General features: G+C 39.8%; 1 non-coding gene across 1 annotated transcript; it reads right to left on the reverse strand.

The window, feature by feature from the left end:
- Nucleotides 1-12,313: 12,313 nt before the first annotated feature.
- Nucleotides 12,314-12,445, reverse strand: LOC125340251. The gene has a single exon (XR_007208730.1). It is a non-coding gene; the product is annotated as a small nucleolar RNA SNORA33 (small nucleolar RNA).
- Nucleotides 12,446-13,239: the final 794 nt, after the last annotated feature.

Raw genomic sequence — 13,239 nt, forward strand, 5'->3', positions numbered from 1 at the left:
GACTTTTTCCAAGCCTTTCCATTTCCTTACAAATGGGGTGATGTCATTCTTTCTGATGGAATCATAGAATTCCATTTTGTGTCTATAAACCACATTTTCTTGATCCACTCATCTACTGAGGGGCATCTTGGTTGGTTCAATATCTTAGCTACGGTAAATAATGTAACGACATCATTTTGATTTAAGTACTTCTCTTTAGGTCCTGTGTTTAAATATGGTCAGATCTTGAGGTGCTGGGGATTACAGCTTCAATATATGAATTTTGTGGGGAAGATGTCTTTCATACCCTCTTATGTGTGTGTGTGTGTGTTGAGAAGATGTGTGGTTTGTGTGTGTGTGTGTGTGTGTGTGTGTGCCTTCTTTCACAAATGAGACCACAGTATTTATACTCTTTTGCACTTTTCTGGCTCATGTTTTCAGTCATTTTAGTTAAACAAAGTTTAAAATTTTAGAATACATTATGTAACATCTGTTGCATATGTTCAATAGATTAAAGATTTTTTTATGCACTAGATTAGAGATGCATTAGTCTTCATCGCAGAGAAATCACGTTTGGACTAATAGTGAGGAGTCATCTTGGAGTTTTGGCCCAGTGTCCTGATAAAACAGCAATTCCTAAGCATAGTAGCATAATACATTAGAGTAAGTATGAAATAATCAAACAACAAAGCTATAGGCAACCACAGCCAGGGGACACTTGATATTATGAGATTTAACAGTGATTTAAGAAGTGGCATTATAGCTAATCTTTCTCACAAAGAAAATCTCTTTCAGTCATGAAATGATTCTTTTCTCTCCAAAGGCCAGTGTGATCTGTACAATCCTCCTCACTACTGTAGCATGAGAGAGAAAAGGCAAAGAAGGCTAAAAGATAACACTTTATCACTTCCCCCATTTAACCTGTGGTATAAAAGCAATTATACCACAAATTACATTTGGGTGATGCTACTAACAAATCAGAAACAGTGATGAATACAATAGAAATCTATTTGATAAAGACCCTGTATTTGAAGAGTGAACATATCTCATAGAAATTAGGATGTGTCATCTCTGTAAAGAAGACAACTGAGAATAGTGAAATGTCAATCTGGGTTTTAGTGAGGGGCACCTGGGTAGACGTCTGTTAGGGATCAGTGGCCATCACACCTTTAAGTGTTAGAAGAACATAGCCATGGTGCATAGGTCTGGTGAAAAGTCAAGACTTGGGCTTTCATGATGAAAGAAAAAGTAAAGAAGTGATCTCACTGCTATGATTACTTCCAAAGTCCTTGTTGAAGTGGCTGCCCACACCGGCTGTTTAACGTTAGCGTCTTCACGTGGTAATTTCAGAGGGTGAAGTCCTAAGTGTGGCACTTTAATCCCATAGGAATAGTAGTCAAGAGAGAGAGAGGAGAGGGTGGGGAGGGCTATTCAGTTTGGTTGTTGCCTGCTCACCTTCACCTCCTGATCCTCGGATGTTTTCCGACTCTGGTGCCTTGTCCTCTAAGAGACGGCTACCTTGCTTCCTGCACACACTCCCCTGGTGGATAAAGGATAAAAGCCCTGTTCAGGGGACCCTCTGGATCTGTTGCTGCCGGTTCCCTGGTACCCTGAAACCAGATCCACGGACCGGTCTCCATCATTGCTTTGCTCCCCACTGCACCAGGACGAAGCGCTCACAGCTGTTTGCAACAATACGTCATGTGTGTCCTATGTCACCCATAAATACAAGTTTACACGAATGCAGAAAGCAATCACAGTGCGTAGACTTGCCTTTTCCTTTTTTGCTTTTGTTGCTAGTGTTGTGCATGATTCCGCTAACCTTATATGGCCTCCACGCCCAGCCCAGCCAGTCATCTCTGGTGACATCTTATACTATGTCTTCCATAACGTATTTTCATATGCAAGCACATACACATTTTTATAGGTGTGTATGTAAATATGTGATATCATTGTGCTTTAATAGACCAGGATCATATGACAGATACTTCACTGCTTCATGCTTTTCTTCCTTAGAAACCTCCTATATAAATATCCCGGAAGCAACAGGTGTACTCTGCTTTTCTTTATTGATATCTATGCTTTATTCCATTAATTCCAATTAATTCTGTATTGTATGCAGCTACTTCTTGTAGCCATCCAACATTTCTCCCCCCATCCCCTTGTTTTTTTCTTCTATGAGTAAGTACCATTTCTGGGACTAACTTCCAGCAGTCCTGCTCCCTTTCTGTTTCCCTGCCTGGGCTTGAGCCTACTTCTTTAGCATTGATTATTTTGTTGTTGTTGGTAGTGGTGGTGGGGGTGGGGGTGGTGGTGGTGGTGTGTGTAAGGTGTAAGTACTGGTGTTTGGACTCAGAAACTCAAGCTTACTAACAGGCACTCTTCCACGTAATCCATGCCCCCAGTCTGAAACATAACTTTTGGAGAGAGCAAATATACACACACATAATTTCTAGATGGGTCTGTGGAGTGGTGTTGAGCTCTGCCATTAATTTTCCATTAAAGTGCTGTTCTGTTTATGTTAGCCATACAGAGCCTTAATTATTAAAGCAGAGTTCTCATCCTAGTCTGGACAATTACAAACCATGGCACTCCTCTGAGCCTTTATTTCCTGGTAGAATTATGGGAAATTCGAAAATGAATGCAGTTTGGTTGACTTACAGGAGTTATCAATCAATGGAAACAAGTGTCATTATTTCTAATAAGTTACCAATAACCATTAGTACGAAAGTGTTTACAATTTGGCCCTTTTTTGCCAGTGGAGAAGTTGAAAGTGAAACAGACGTGGAGGAAGATCAAATGAGACCAGCTGAAGACTACACCCCACACAAATCGTTGGCAGAGGATTTGGAAGTTATGGGCAGAACCAGGCTAAATAGTACTTGTAAGTAAGCCAGAGTTTGTTTCTTGTTTGTTTGTTTTGGGGTGCTGGGGATAGAACCCAAGGCCACACAGATAGTAAGTAAGCGCTCAGCCAGCAAGTACATACCCAGCCACTATGTGATGTTGGTATGGCTAACTCTCTATTTATATCCTAGACACTCATCCTCCAATGTGCATTCAGGCATTCTCATTTTCTTTATATTCTCATTTTCTTTCCCTTTCTATTTTCTTTCCAGGTTGGCATTACAAACTTCATAAGTGACACTAATATGAATATTAACCATGGAATGGCTGTAGATAACACTTGCTAACAACAGATGCAATGTGCCCCCATGTGAGTAAGCAATAGGATTGCTCTCAATCCCCTCAAAGCCTCTCTTCTGCCCACCTCTGTCACATGCTCAGTGACCATTTATCTGGTGTACCACCAAGATGCCTTGGAGTTTTTCCTTTACTTTCTAAGGGAATGGTTGCCGCAGCTCTTCCAATGGAAGGAATGTCTACATTTAGATGCTGATATTTTAGGTGGGTCATGAAATTAACTTTCTCTCTGGGAGTGAGCATATGTTGACAGTGCATGGCAGAGCTACGTGCAAATGTGGTTGGGAAGCCAGCAGAGAGGCCTTCTGTCTGGGAGATGCATATTCATGCAGACTCACAAAGTTCCTTGAGAAAACTTTCATTTATATAGTTGGTCCTTGATCATGAAAGCACATCAAATGAGAAGGAATCATTAGCTTCACAGTTTTGTTTGTAGCTTGGTACTGTTCACAGGTGGCAACTAATGTGTTTAATGTGTTGTTGAGCATTTTATTTTCTACTAGTTTTAGTTTAGAGTTGTGAGATACCATTTATTTTGATTGAAAACGATCTCAGATTTTTGGACTAAATTATGATTTCCTTTTATTAAACTTTCAGCATTTTTCTTGGATACATATAATTTTTGCTACTATGTTTTTGTCGTGTGTGTGTGTCTGTGTGTCTGTGTGTCTGTGTGTGTGCATATACTGGTCCTAGGGCTTGAACTCTGTCCCTGAGCTGTTTTGCTCAAGTCTAGTACTATACAAGTTGAGCCACAGCTCCATTTCCAGCTTTTTGATGACTAATTTGAGGTAAGGGTCTCACAGATTTTTTTTGTGAGGCTGGTTTCAAACCATAGCACTCTGATCTCAGCCTCCCAAGTAGTTAGGATTACAGGTCTGAGCCACTGGCACCTGCCTATTTTGTGCTGTTTTAATTTTTTTTCAGTTTTAAACTAGTGAATACTGTGGTAATTCATATTCATGGCCACGAGCTCAAAGAATAAGGAGGTATATAAATTGAAAACTGTAAGTTTACCTCTCATTACTGTCACACGCCTAACAAAGCTACTGTTCTCAGTCTCTTTTGGAAATAATTACATGTATGAATTTTTTTTCAGATGGATGGAAAGAGTAAGGATGGGAAAATAATATTCATAATTCATAATATTCAATGAGTAGATGAGAAAATGAAACTAGGGGAACTGAGAGATGGGAAGAATGATGAAAGGTTTACATTGACCAAGATGCATTGTACTTAAATGGACATGTTGAATTCAAACCTCTTTGTTCAAATACTCAAGGACAATAAAAAGTGAATTTAAAAAGTGTATCAAACTTTGCATCTAATTCCATTATACAACTAGATTTTCCCCCATAATACCTTTCTTGAATATCTTTCTACATCTGTGTTACAGGTAATTCTGATTACCAATATGTTGCCACAAAATATTTTGTGTTATTTTAATAGTGTCCATTGCATTGGAATTACAATTTTTAGTATCCAACTTACAAACATGATATTTTAAGGGTTATATTGCAAGATTATCTTCAAAAGTGATGAATATCAGTGAAAATGTCTATCCTGTTATTGAACAATGGATATTAGCTGACTAGAGAAAATACATGAAATTCATTTTGCATAATGTTGGGTCTCAACAAAGATTCACAATCTGCTTCTATAGTTACATTCTGGGAACTAACTGAACAAGGTGAGTAGAATATAATTATTGCTATTATTTCTTGATGTAAGTTTGCTAGAACTGAGGAAAGTTGTTGTTTTGATAATCAATTGTACAGTGTCTTTTTGATGGAAAAGAATGCTTATCAGAAACACCACAGACCAACAAGATCTCATTGTACCCTGTGTGTATTCCTGACAGTTTGTTTGACACCTTTAAGAAATGCTGTAATAGCGGTAAGATAAAAAGCAATCAAGAGAGGATCCAAAATTATACAAAAAGTGTCATTTAACTTTACACTAATAGTCTTTAGCTATCATTATCATTGTGTCTGTCATCAACAAACTTTGTAACTTGTGATTATGTAGTTACCTTTATATTAATGACTGAATTGTTCATTTTTTTAACATGACACTTCATGGCATGTATCAGCATGAAGCTAATGATTTGAGGGTAAAGTTTTCAAATGTATTGGTATTTTATTCCATTTCCTTAATGACTCCAATTTCGTTAAGAGTTTTCTCTTACTTTTATTGCCTCCATGTTTCTATTTATTGCTCAGGCATTAATATTGTGGATATCCAGTCACACATTGCATGAGTTGCCTTCTTTCTTTTAAAAATGGTGAAAATCCTTATCTAGTTAATATATACTAAAGAAAGTGCATGACAGAAATGTATAACAGGTCCTGTTGGGGGTGGGAACCTGTGGGAAGGGTAGAGTGAACAAAGAGGTTTGAAGAGGGGGAATATAGTTGAAGGGATGCCTATCCAGGCATGAAAATACAACACAAAAACCTGTTGAAATTCTTTGAAGAGAGGCAGGAGGGAAGATGAGGAAAAGTAACCAAGGGATGGATTTGTCCTGGAGACATTCTAGCACATGTGAAAATATCACCATAAAGTCTCCCCTCTACCAACAATAAATGCTAATAAAAATAAATTGTACACTATTATTATGATTATCACCACCACTTCTGTAATATAAACAAATATTCACCATCTGTATTAGGGTATTCATTTGTCTCTTTTAATGGCCCAGTACTATATCTGAGATGGTCAGGTATTCTTTTTTGTTTTGTTTTGTTTTGTTTAATTTTATGACAAGCCCTGAAATATGCATTACCTGCTGTTTTTTAACTTCTTTAATCTTGCAGGGATATGTGAAAATACTTATACTGTAAAAAACATATATTGACAAAACAAAAAGAAATATTTTGACTCTAAGTTTTCTGAGGTGTATTTGTATATTTCTTGTTTGTATCTTTCTTTATCATGCTGCCTGGTACTTAGTAGGTAACAATAGTTGTTCATCTGAGGACTACTGACCTTTCAAATTGATCCAAACTGTTCTTGGTACTATTGTAACATGATGGTCAATATAAAAATATTGGTCAATAAACTGGTTCTGCCACTCTGGAAAATGGGTATGGAGATTCCTCAGAAGGCTAAATATAGAGCTCCCCTATGACCCAGCAGCCCCACTTTGGGGCATCTACCCAAAAGACCACAAACAAGAACACACTAAAGCCACCAGCATAACAATGTCCATTGCAGCACAATTTGTCATAGCTAAAATATGGAACCAACCCAGATGCCCCTCAGTAGACGAATGGATCAGGAAAATGTGGTACATATACACAATGGAATTTTATGCCTCTATCAGAAAGAATGACATTGTCCCATTTGTAAGGAAATGGAAGGACTTGCCATGTAAAACCGTAGCTTCTATTGTTGATGATCCTCTTGTATCCCCTTCCTGTGATTGTACCTGCACTATTACTGTATCTTATCTGAGTACACTGGAAATTGTATATACTGGTATTAGAACTAGGAAAGTGAAAGGGAATACCAAAATCGAGAGACACAGGATAAAAAGACAAACGACTCCAAAAGCAATACTTGCAAAACCATTTGGTGTAAACCAAATGAACAACTCACAGGGGGAGAGGGAGGTGAGAAGGGGGAATGAGGGAGGAGGTAACAAACAGTACAAGAAATGTATCCAAGGCCTAACATATGAAACTGTAACGTATGTAACCTCTCTGTACATCACTTTGACAATAAATTAAAACAAACAATTTAGCCTAATGTATTTTCACAAAAAAAGCCTGATCATCAAAATGGAAAAAAAAATATTGGTCAATATCAAAAACAAGCATGGAAAATTAATAGTTGATTTCTTAGATGGGAAAGCTGCAGGTTCTGCATTGTTACTATCCTGACTGAATAATCAAAAAGTTCTGTGCAGAATGTGAGCTTTTTACTAACTATACATCAGTCAAAGTCCTTATATCTAAAATATACTTACAGCTCAAAAATTAAATCCCCTAAGATAAACCCTCAAAGAAACAACAACCCAATTAATACCCTGAAGAAGAGACTGAAGAAGTCTTTCTAGACTTCTCAAAAGAAGAAATAAGAAGGGCCAATAGACACATGAAGAAATATTCAACATTGGGGCTGGGGATATGGCCTAGTGGCAAGAGTGCTCGCCTTATATACAAGAGGCCCTGGGTTCGATTCCCCAGCACCACATATACAGAAAATGGCCAGAAGTGGCACTGTGGCTCAAGTGGCAGAGTGCTAGCCTTGAGCAAAAAGAAGCCAGGGACAGCGCTCAGGCCCTGAGTCCAAGGCCCAGGACTGGCAAAAAAAAAAAAAAAAAGAAACAAAGAAACAAAGAAACAAAGAAATATTCAACATCTCTAGCCATAACAAAAATGCAAATCAAAACAACCTTGAGATTCTACCTGACCCCAGTCAGAATAACCATTATCAAGAAAACTAAGGATACAAAACATTGACAGGGGTGTGGCCAAAAGAGAACACTACCACACTGTTTGTAGGAATGTACACTTGTTCAATCACTCTGGAAAGCAGTATGGAGGTTCCTCAAAAGACTAAACATACGACCCTTATGACCAACAATTCCACTCTGGGGCACTTATCCAACTGACCACTAACCAGGGCACACTAAAGCTACCAGCACACACAACCGTGTTCATTGTAGTATTGCTTACCATAGCCAAGATAAACAATCAACTCAGATGCTCCTCAATTGACAAATGCATTAAGAAAATGTGATATGTATACACAGTGGAATCCTACATCTCTGAAAGAGTGATATTGTACCATTCATAAGGAAATAGAGAGACTTGGAAGAAATTATAATAAGTAAAGTAAGCCAACCCAGAGAAACATAGGTTGCATGGTTTCACTCATTTGTTGTAACTAGAATGTGCCTATATATCTACAAATAAACACACTGGATGGTAAAAGAAAAAAATTAGAGTTGGCATGATAAATTATTCAGGACTGTAGACAGTCACATCGTAAGACCAAAAGAGGATACTCTCAGGAGTGGATCACAAAAGCTCAATAGTTACATGCATAAGATCACGTAAAATGATATCTCAAAATGGACTCCAAGAAATGGAAACAAGAAGTTTATTGGTTACTCTGTTTTTTGTTGTTGTTTTCTCCATTGTCACTGTTTTATATTCCTTACCCTCTGTCTTGTATGTAAGTTTATCTGTTTTGGAGAAGGTAAGGGGCAACACAGAAATGGTGGGACAATGGGTGAACAAATGGAACAGTGTCACTAGACACTATGTTGAATATGAACTATACAATTTGGGGGGGCGGGGGTTGTCCGGAGGGAAAAACTGGGAGAAAGCAAAAGAAGGTGTGACACGCTTCAAAAAAATTTACTCATTACCTGACTTACATAACTGCAACCCCTCTGTACATCACCTTTACAACAACAATTTTTTTTAATGTTCTTCAGAGAACAAAAGTAGTAATCCTTGTCCTGTTGATCATGACTTTGGTGCATGAGCTACTTTAGTTCTCAAAAGGAATGTGCTTTTAAATCTAATTAAAGTATAATATATGTACATGGGCAATACCACGGGGAAACCCCCTTCTTCAGGTAACACACACACACACACACACACACGCACACACACACACGACAGGAGAGTAAACCTTGCTCCAATGCAATGGGCTGGGAGCCAATAGGTAGGGCCGGGAGATCAGAGGGTGTGAAGGAGAGCTATTATGGTTTATGTACTTTCTAGGCGTGTATGAAAATAGGACTATGAAATCTACTAAAATTGTTTTAAGAAGTACAGAATGGGAGGGTGGAGGGAGGAGTTTAATAAGGGCACATCACGTGCATGTGTGGAACGTCACAACGGAACCCCTTGTACAACTCATATTTGCTGACAACAATGCAAAAAAGTGACCACGTTGTTTAGGGATGAGAAAACCCAAGATAAAGAAAAATTAGACAGCTTTGTCTCAAGAGAGAAAAATAAAAGTTTCATAGAGTTCATCTGCCCCATGTCTATGCTCATCAAGGACTGAATTCAGTGATGTCTCTCTTGCCAATAGCAAATCACATTGCACACTTCCTCTGATTCCTAACCATTTTCTTGCAGTGGGTTTGAATTAAAATGAACATTCAAGCTGGGCAACGTGGCTCATGGTTTTAATCTTGGCTACTTGGGAGGCAGATATTGAGAGGATCGGGGCTCTAGGCCAGCCAAGGGGAAAAGTTGATTCCATGCCCTTAAAAGATAACGTAATAGCTAATAGACTAATAAAAAGTTGGGTGTGGCGGTAGGTACCTTTCATTCCAACTATGCATGAAGCATGAATAGGAGGATCACAGTTCAGGCATGCCCAGGCATAAAGTAATACCCTATACAAAAAGGAATTAGGACAGTCAAGCACTGGTGGCTCATGCCTGAAATCCTGGCTACTCAGGAGGCTGAAGATCACGGTTCAAAGCCAGCCTTGGCAGGAAAGTCCATGAGACTCTTATCTCCAATTAATCACCAGGAAACCAGAAGTGGGGCTGTGGCATAAAGTGGTAGAGTGCTAGCCTTGAACAAAAAAATTGCTCAGGGACAGCGCTCAGGCCCTGACTGACTCAAGCCCTATGAGTCACTAAAAAAAAAAAAAAAAAAGGTGAGAACAGAAAATTGGTTGAGTGTGTGTGTGTGGCTCAAGGGGTAAAGCATCTGCCTAGTGAGCAGAAAGCTCTGAGTTCAAATTCTAGGACAGCAAACAAATAAACAAACAAGTAAGCATGGAACTACATCAATGTGAAGAATAGTGGGACCCACAGAGTCTTGCATGTGTCTGCAAAGCTCTTGCTAACAAGGGGGACCAAGCCTCAGCCGAGCAGCTCAGAGCCGAGATCCTCAGGCACAGCTACTTCACTCCAGCAGGGACGAACGTGCACACTGACAAGTACTCTTTGTTTAGGCTGCAACCTTGGCATTTACTCGCGTCTCAGGCAAGTCAGAACGCAGGTGCCGAGCAAATCAAGGAAATCCAGCACCAAGGTGCGGGAGAGAGGGAAATGGCAATCACACAGACAAAATCCCACATCTCATTTTCAGCAAGAGAAGGAAGCCTTCAGCTTCGGTCTAAGCCTAATCACTCACGCTGCACGGGAAGACCTGTTCAGCTTCACTGTGGCTCAGGAGCCGTAGCCAGATGAAGATAGTCCTTCACACCATCTCTCGAAGGCTTTGGGAACAGTTTTCAGAGCCACCTGGCAGACCACATGAGGGCAACAGGGAGGTAGAATTTTTATTGGCGTCACGGGCTAAGACTCTAACTTCACATGCAATATTGAGGCAACCTATATCCTGGGCATGGCCCTGCTATGCAGAGATACCTTCTTTTATTTTTTCTGGCCTTCTGACTGTTTTCCTGGGTCCTGTGCCATGACACATAGGACCAAGGTTAGCCACGTTAGACTTTACCATACACAGGGGATAGCTACATTTTGTGGTTTTCTGTTAATGTTCTAAAAAGATAGTCAACTCTTCCAGAGCAATCCATATTTTCTTTTTAACATCTGATAGGGCTTAGCACAATGTGGACTATAAAGGAAGCATTTGGTAACACACCCTTTATCAGATTTGGCTATAGTTTGTGTCTACACGGACACATATGAAAAGCCAAATCAAAACCAAAAGAATTGCCCTTTCCCTGGCTATCACCAAGGACGATACACCCGTTAGGAAGGAGGGAAGCATTTGATCTGTCTCTACCAACCATTTCCCTGGGAAGCAAAGCAAGCTTGTGATGCTGCTGATTAACGAGGTTAATGTTCTTGTGTAGGCAGATGGAAACTTGGAAGCTTGCCTCTCACTCGCCCTCTCTTCCTAAACGCCTCTAGTTTTCCCAAGACTGAGGGGTGGGGGTGTGGGTAGCAAACTGAGACTGACTTCCAGGTATGTCTGTTGTTATACTTCCTATATGAATGTAATAAGCAGTGAACTTTAAACCACAACAGCAGTACAAATGCTCGGTACTTAACCTTGTCTTCCATATCAGAATAAATTAAGAGTCAAGACCTGCAAAGGAACTTGATGCTTGGAGCTATTTAAAGGTCTTCTTGTGGAAGCCAATGAAGTGTTAGGATTAGATATAGTTACAACGTCTAGGCCTCAGTGACTGTGGGTAAAGCTCAGATACTATAACCTACAGATTATCATCGTTTAGCTCTTCTGTTTACTTATATTTGACCTGCATTTGACTAAGAGACCTCAGTCCTCTCAAAATTGTAATACCAGACCTTTCATATTACTAGGGTTTCCCTGGTAATGACTGTGTTAGCTTGTTCACCTTTGACCGAAATTAAATGGCAGCACGTGGCTACAACTAACTTTGTTGAAGCATGCTTATTTGCAATAATAAAGAAGGAGTGCTGGTCTCAGGATCAATACACTTCAGGCTAATTCCCTGTGGATATCCAGCAAGAACCTCATGCCTTTGAGCCTCATTTTCCTCTGTACAAATGAGCACATTAGATGAGCTGGTTCTTCTAGAACTCCAATGCTCTGTTACTGTTTATGAAACAGATCTGATGAAGAGATGTCCACCAGAAAAAGAGAGGGGGGGAGGAGAGAGAGAGAGAGAGAGAGAGAGACAGACAGACAGACAGACAGACAGAGAGAGAGAGAGAGAAAGAATCCACCAGAAATCAAGAACATATGACTTGAAGACCTTACCTCCATTTCCCAACTCACTGTAATCAGCTCTGAGCCTTAGTTTCTTTCATTTGTAAGTTACATTTCAGGACTAAATTCTATGATTTTTACAGCATTGCTTATTGAATCTGAAAGTATCACAAACAGAAAGTCTCAGAAATTGCCTTTAAGATTTTTTTTGTGCCATGAAGGTTGAAGCACATAAACAACATAATTTGATCATCAACCACATGCTTTTATTGTGCAAGCAATTGGTTTACCCACACAACTGTGCATAGGCAAGAATGTGTGTTTTGCAGACGCTATTCACTGGCATTTTATAAGTGCTTCTTAGTTACTGAATTTTTAAGTCACCCTTAATATTTAGCTCTAATTACTACTACATTGACATGTTTTCATGATGTTAAACACTGTGTTAAGTTGATACATTCTATATTTTTAATTAATTAATTTATTGTTGCAGTCATTCTCAGGGGACTTTAATGGCATTGATTTTCCTTAAGGCTCATATCATGGCACTCTTATTGCCAGCTTTATCTAAATCTCTGCATGTACACATTTAGGTAAGCGGACTAACAGGCTGGCTTTAAATTCTATATTTTTAGCACTCTGATTGCCTGTTCTCTAGAAGGTTGATACTGGCAAATAGCCAACTAAGCACAGCTAGGTTTTTTCATAGTCTAGTCCCTTAGAAAATAGTACGCCTATCAAGTTATATATGTACCTGCTTCCTATAGTAGGTTCTACCTACTCATTCTTTGCCTTTCCTGGGAGATAAAGTCTTTTTGGTGCCAGCTTGATCATGGCTGTTCTGCTGTCAGAGGTATGAGTGGTGAGGAAAGAATGGCAGTCTCCATAGAGGAATCGGTAAGGTACAGGAGACTCCTTCTGCTTGGAGGTAGACTTTGTGCTCATTGTTTTCCATTCTGCCTTCCTGGTTTTCCTCTGAAAGCCAGAAAGAAAAACATTGCCAAATTTGGCTTTAATCCACGTCTGGAAGCCGGCAAGGTCAAAGAAAGGGAAAGGACCATTTGTTGAGAACCTCTCATGATAACAGACTCTTTAACTCTTTTGGATGCTCCTGAGGTCACTTCGGACATGTCAGAATTCAGGAGTGCCAGCATTGTGCCCAGGACTCCATTTTGTCTCCATTCTTTTTTACTGCTTTATTTTGTTTTCACCCTGACTCCAGCAGGTGACAAGAGGACCAGGAGCGCCACCATCCAATCCCCCAACGTAGCAAGCTTCTGGATGGACGCCTCCTTCACGTGCTGTCTGAGGGAAGCACCTGACTGGCTTGGCAGCCCTCCTGTCAGTACGCCATTCGAGTGCTCAGGTGCCAGGGTTTGAGACACAATGGTGGCAGTCTGGGGTGGGCAGC

The sequence above is a fragment of the Perognathus longimembris genome, chromosome 22 (assembly GCF_023159225.1).
Source record: "Perognathus longimembris pacificus isolate PPM17 chromosome 22, ASM2315922v1, whole genome shotgun sequence".
NCBI lineage: Eukaryota > Metazoa > Chordata > Mammalia > Rodentia > Heteromyidae > Perognathus > Perognathus longimembris.